Here is a 7,152-nt window from a genome sequence, read left to right as displayed (position 1 = left end):
TTCCTTATTTCATGATAAATGTTTATTATTCATGCTAGAATTGTATTAAATGGAAACATAATACATGTGTGAATACATAGACAAACATAGTGTCACTAGTATGCATCTACTTGACTAGCTCGTTAATCAAAGATGGTTAAGTTTCCTAACCATAGACATGAGTTGTCATTTGATTAACGGGATCACATCATTAGGAGAATGATGTGATTGACTTGACCCATTCTGTTAGCTTAGCACTTGATCGTTTTGTATGTTGCTCTTGCTTTCATCATGACTTATACATGTTCCTATGACTATGAGATTATGCAACTCCCGTTTACCGGAGGAACACTTTGTGTGCTACCAAACGTGATAACATAACTGGGTGATTATAAAGGTGCTCTACAGGTGTCTCCGAAGGTACTTGTTGAGTTGGCATATTTCGAGATTAGGATTTGTCACTCCGATCATCGGAGAGGTATCTCTGGGCCCACTCGGTAATACACATCAATATAAGCCTTGCAAGCATTGTAACTAATGAGTTAGTTCCGGGATGATGTATTACGGACAAGTAAAGAGACTTGCCAGTAACGAGATTGAACTAGATATTGAGATACCGACGATTGAATCTCGGGCAAGTAACATACCGATGACAAAGGGAACAACGTATGTTGTTATGCGGTTTGACCGATAAAGATCTTCGTAGAATATGTGGGAGCCAATATGAGCATCCAGGTTCCGCTATTGGTTATTGACCAGAGACGTGTCTCGGTCATGTCTACATAGTTCTCGAAGCCGTAGGGTCCGCATGCTTAAAGTTCGATGACGATTTGTATTATGAGTTTATGTGTTTTGATGTACCGAAGGTAGTTCGGAGTCCCGGATGAGATCGGGGACATGACGAGGAGTCTTGAAATGGTCGAGACGTAAAGGTCGATATATTGGACGACTATATTCGGACATCAGAAAGGTTCCGAGTGATTCGGGTATTTTTCGAAGTACCGGGGAGTTATGGGAATACGGGGAAGAAGTGTTGGGCCTTAATGGGCTTTGGTGGGAAGGAGAGGCAGCAACCAGGAGGTGGTGCGCGCCCCTCCCAAGCCCAGTCCGAATTGTACAAGGGGTTTGGGGCGCGGCCCCCCCTCTCCCTTCCTTCTCCCCTGCCCTCCTTTCCCCCATTCTCCTAGTTGGATTAGGAAAGGAGGAAACCTACTCCTACTAGGAGTAGGAATCCTACTCCCTTTGGCGCGCCCCTCCTAGGGCCGGCCTCCTCCTCCCTTGCTCCTTTATATACGGGGGCAGGGGGCACCCCTTAGAGACACACAAGTTGATCATTGATCCCTTAGCCATGTGCGGTGCCTCCCTCCACCATAATCCACCTCGATCATATTGTAGCGGTGCTTAGGCGAAGCCCTGCGTCGGTAGCAACATCATCACCGTCAACATGCCATCGTGCTGACAGAACTCTCCTGTGAAGCTCTGCTGGATCCGAGTTCGTTGGACGTCTTCGAGCTCAACGTGTGCTGAACTCGGAGGTGCCGTGCGTTCGGTACTTGGATCGGTCGGATCGTGAAGACATTCGACTACATCAACCGCGTTCTCATAACGCTTCCGCTTATGGTCTATGAGGGTACCTGGACGATATTCTTCCCTCTCGTTTCTATGCATCACCATGATCTTGCGTGTGCGTAGGATTTTTTTGAAATTACTACGTTCCCCAACAGTGGTATTAGAGCCAGGTTTATGCGTAGATGCTATATGCACGAGTAGAACACAAGTGAGTTGTGGGCGATACAAGTCATACTGCTTACCAGCATGTCATACTTTGGTTCGGCGGTATTGTTTGATGAAGCGGCCCAGACCGACATTACGCGTACGCTTACGCGAGACTGGTTCTACGGACGTGCTTTGCACACAGGTGGCTGGCGGGTGTCAGTTTCTCAAACTTTAGTTGAACCGAGTGTGGCTACGCCCGGTCCTTGTGAAGGTTAAAACAACACTAACTTGACGAACTATCGTTGTGGTTTTGATAGGTAAGAACGGTTCTTGCTGAGCCCGTAGCAGCCACGTAAAACTTGCAACAACAAACTAGAAGACGTCTAACTTGTTTTTGCAGGGCATGTTGTGATGTGATATGGTCAAGACGTGATGAGATATAAATTTTATTGTATGAGATGATCATGTTTTATAACACAGTTATCGGCAACTGGCAGAAGCCTTATGGTTGTCTCTTTACTGCATAAGATGCAAGCGCCATACAATTGCTTTACTTTATCGCTATGCGATAGCAATAGTTGCAAGAGCAATAGTTGGCGAGACGACCATGTGACGACACGTTGATAGAGATCATGGTGTCATGCCAGTGACGATAGAGATCATGACGGTACTTTGGAGATGGAGATCAAAGGCACAAGATGATCATGGCCATATCATGTCACATATTTTGATTGCATATGATGTTTATCCTTTATACATCTTATTTTGCTTAGTTCGACGGTAGCATTATAAGATGATCTCTCACTAAATTTCAAGGTATAAGTGTTCTCCCTGAGTATGCACCATTGCAAAAGTTCTTCGTGCTGAGAAACCACGTGATGATCGGGTGTGATAAGCTCTACTTTCAAATACAACGGGTGCAAGACAGTTTTGCACACGCGGAATACTCAGGTTAAACTTGACGAGCCTAGCATATGCAGATATGGCCTCGGAACACTGAGACCAAATGGTCGAGCGTGAATCATATAGTAGATATGATCAACATAGTGAAGTTCACCATTGAAAACTACTCCATCTCACGTGATGATCGGACATGGTTTAGTTGATTTGGATCACGTGATCACTTAAGATGATTTGAGGGATGTCTATCTAAGTGGGAGTTCTTAAGTAATATGATTAATTGAACTTTAATTTATCATGAACTTAGTCCTGGTAGTATTAACATATCTATGTTGTAGATCAATAGCTCGCGTTTAGCTTCCCTATTTTATTTTTGATATGTTCCTAGAGAAAACTAAGTTGAAAGATGTTGGTAGCAATGATGCGGATTGGATCCGTGATCTGAGGATTATCCTCATTGCTGCACAGAAGAATTATGTCCTTGATGCAGCGCTAGGTGACAGACCGATTGCAAGAGAAGATGCAGACGTTATGAACGTTTGGCAAGCTCGATATGATGACTACTTGATAGTTTAGTGCACCATGATTTACGGCTTAGAATCGGGGCTTCAAAGACATTTTGAACGCCACGGAACATATGAGATGTTCCAAAAGTTGAAATTAGTATTTCAAACTCATGCCCATGTCGAAAGGTATGAGACCTTTTGGCAATACTTTGCCTACAAGATGGAGGAGAATTGCTCAGGTAGTGAGCATGTGCTTAGAATGTCTGAGTACTACAATCACTTGAATCAAGTGGGAGTTAATCTTCCAGATAAGATAGTGATTGACAGAGGTCTCTAGTCACCATCACCAAGTAGCTAGAACTTTGTGGTGAACTATAATATGCAAGGGATAACGGAAACGATTCCCAAGCTCTTCGTGATGCTAAAATTGACGAAGGTAGAAATCAAGAAAAGCATCAAGTGTTGATGGTTGACAGGACCACTAGTTTCAATAAAAGGGCAAAGGGGAGAAGGGGGAGTTCAAAAAGAACAGCATGCAAGTTGCTGCTCAAGTGAAGAAGCCCAAGTCTAGACCTAAGCCTGAGACTAAGTGCTTTTACTGCAAAGGGACTAGTCACTGGAAGCAGAACTACCCCAAGTATTTGGCGGTTAAGAAGGATGGCAAAGTGAACAAAGGTATAGTTGATATACAGGTTATTGATGTGTACTTTACTGTTGTTTATAGGAACCCCTCGGTATTTGATACTAGTTCAGTTGCTAAGATTAGGAACTCGAAATGGGAGTTGCATAATGAACAGAGACTAGTTAAGGGTGAAGTGACGATGTGTGTTGGAAGTGGTTCCAAGATTGATATGATCATCATCGCACACTCCCTATACTTTCGGGATTAGTGTTGAACCTAAATAAGTGTTATTTGGTGTTTGCATTGAGCCTGAATATGATTTTATCATGTTTATTGCAATACTGTTATTCATTTAAAGTCAGAGAATAATTGTTGTTCTGTTTACATGAATAAAACATTCAATGGTCATACACCCAAGGTGAATGGTTTATTGAATCTCGATCGTAGTGATACACATATTCATAATATTGAAGCCAAAAGATGCAAGGTTAATAATGATAGTGCAACTTATTTGTGGCACTGCCGTTTAGGTCATATTGGTGTAAAGCGCATGAAGAAAATCCATGCTGATGGGCTTTCGAAATCACTTGATTATGAATCAGTTGATGCTTGCGAACCATGCCTCATGGGCAAGATCACTAAGAGTCCATTCTCTGGAACAATGGAGCAAGCAACAGGCTTGTTGGAAATAATACATACTGATGTATGCAGTCCGATGAGTGTTGAGGCTCGCGGCAGGTATCGTTATTTTCTTACCTTCACAGATGATTTGAGTAAGATATGGGTATATCTTCTTGATGAAATATAATCTGAAACATTTGGAAAGTTCAAATAATTTTAGAGTGAAGTGGAAAATCATCGTAACAAGAAAATAAAGTTTCTATGATCTGATCGTGGAGGAGAATATTTGAGTTACGAGTTTGGTCTTTAATTAAAACAATGTGGAATAGTTTCACAAACTCATGCCACCTGGAACACCACAGCGTAATGGTGTGTCCGAACGTCATAGCCGTACTTTATTTGATATAGTGCAATCTATGATGTCTCTTACCGATTTACCACTATCGTTTTGGGGTTATGCATTAGAGACAGCTGCATTCACATTAAAAGGGCACCATCTAAATCCGTTGAGATGACACCGCATGAACTGTGGTTTAGCAAGAAACCTAAGCTGTCGTTTCTTAAAGTTTGGGGTTGTGATGCTTATGTGAAACAGTTTCATCTTGATAAGCTCAAACCCAAGTTGGAGAAGTGCGTCTTCATAGGATACCCGAAAGTAACTGTTGGGTACACCTTCTATCACAGATCCGAAGGCAAGATATTTGTTGCTGAGAATGGATCCTTTCTAGAGAAGGAGTTTCTCTCGAAAGAAGTGAGTGGAAGGAAAGTAGAACTTGATGACGTAACTGTACCTGCTCCCTTGTTGGAAAGTAGTTCATCATAGAAATTTGTTCCTGTGACTCCTACACCAATTAGTGAGGAAGCTAATGATGATGATCATGTAACTTTAGATCAAGTTACTACCAAACCTCGTAGGTCAACCAGAGTGAGATACGCACCAGAGTGGTATGGTTATCCTGTTCTGGAAATCATGTTACTAGACCGTGATGAACCTACGAACTATGAGGAAGCAATGATGAGCCCAGATTCCGCGAAATAGCTTGAGGCCATGAAATCTGAGATGGGATCCATGTATGAGAACAAAGTATGGACTTTGATTGACTTGCCCGATGATCGGTGAGTCATTAAGAATAAATGGATCTTCAAGAGGAAGACGAACGCTGATAGTAGTGTTACTATCTACAAAGCTCGAATTGTCGAAAAATGTTTTCGACAAGTTCAAGGTGTTGACTACAATGAGATTTTCTCACTCGAATCGATACTTAAAACTCTGTCTGAATCATGTTAGCAGTTGCCGTATTTTATGAAATCTGGCAAATGGATGTCAAAACTGTATCCCTTAATGGATTTCTTAAAAGAAGAGTTGTATATGATGCAACCAGAAGGTTTTGTCGATCCTAAAGGTGCTAACAAAGTGAGCAAGCTCCAGCAATCCTTCTATGGACTGGTGCAAGCATCTCGGAGTTGGAATATATGCTTTGATAAAGTGATCAAAGCATATGGTTTTATACAGACTTGGGGTGAAGCCTGTATTTACAAGAAAGTGAGCGGGAGCACTACTGCATTTCTGATAAATATACGTGAATGATATACTGTTGATCAAAAATAATGTAGAATTTTCTGGAAAGCATAAAGGAGTGTTTGAAAAGAGTTTTTCAAAGAAAGTCCTCGATAAAGCTGCTTACACATTGAGCATCAAGATCTGTAGGGATAGATCAAGACGCTTAATAAGTTTTTTCAATGATTACATACCTTGACAAGATTTTGAAGTAGTTCAAAATGGAACAGTCAAAGAAAGAGTTCTTATCTGTGTTAGAAGGTGTGAAATTGAGTAAGACTTAAAGCCCGACCACGACAGAATATAGAAAGAGAATAAAAGTCATTCCCTATGCCTCAGCCATAGTTTCTATAAAGTATGCCATGTTGTGTACCAGATCTATTGTATACCCTACACTGAGTTTAGAAAGGGAGTACAATAGTGATCTAGGAGTAGATCACTGGACAGTGGTCAAAATTATCCTTAGTGGAATAAGGATATGGTTCTCGGTTATGGAGGTGACAAAAGGTTCATCGTAAAGGGTTACGTCGATGCAAATTTTGACACTGATCCAGATGACTCTAAGTCTCAATCTAGATACATTTCAAAAGTTGGGGCAATTAGCTAGAGTAGCTCCGTGCAGAGCATTGTTGACATACAAATTTGCAAAATACATACGGATCTGAATGTGGCAAACCCGTAGACTAAACTTCTCTCACAAGCAAAACATGATCACACCTTAGTAATCTTTGGGTTTTAATCACATAGCAATGTGAACTAGATTATTGACTCTAGCAAACCCTTTGGGGGTTGGTCACATGACGATGTGAACTATGGGTGTTAATCACATGGTGATGTGAACTATTGGTGTTAAATCACATGGTGAAGTGAACTAGATTATTGACTCTAGTGCAAGTGGGAGACTGAAGGAAATATACCGTAGAGGCTATAATAAAGTTATTATTTATTTCCTTATTTCATGATAAATGTTTATTATTCATGCTAGAATTGTATTAACCGGAAAAGTCAACGGGCGGACGAGGTGGTGCGGGATGGCGAGATCCGGGACGCGGGATGACGCCGTTTGGTTCATCTCCCGGTGGATCTCATCCACCGGGGCAGATCTGGCCGGGACGGGCTCCGGCGAGCTCGAACGCCGGCGACGAAGGGGAGGCGACGCGGGAGGCCGTAGGTGGCCGGACGGCGGCGGAGATGGCGGCGGCGACCGGGCGAAGGCGGCGGCGCACGCGGTGGGGCCGGCGACGCGCGGC

Source organism: Triticum urartu, chromosome 6A, assembly GCF_056163025.1.
Source record: "Triticum urartu cultivar PI428250 chromosome 6A, HENAU_Tu73, whole genome shotgun sequence".
NCBI classification, from domain to species: Eukaryota; Viridiplantae; Streptophyta; class Magnoliopsida; order Poales; family Poaceae; genus Triticum; species Triticum urartu.
This window is presented reverse-complemented; position numbering follows the sequence as displayed.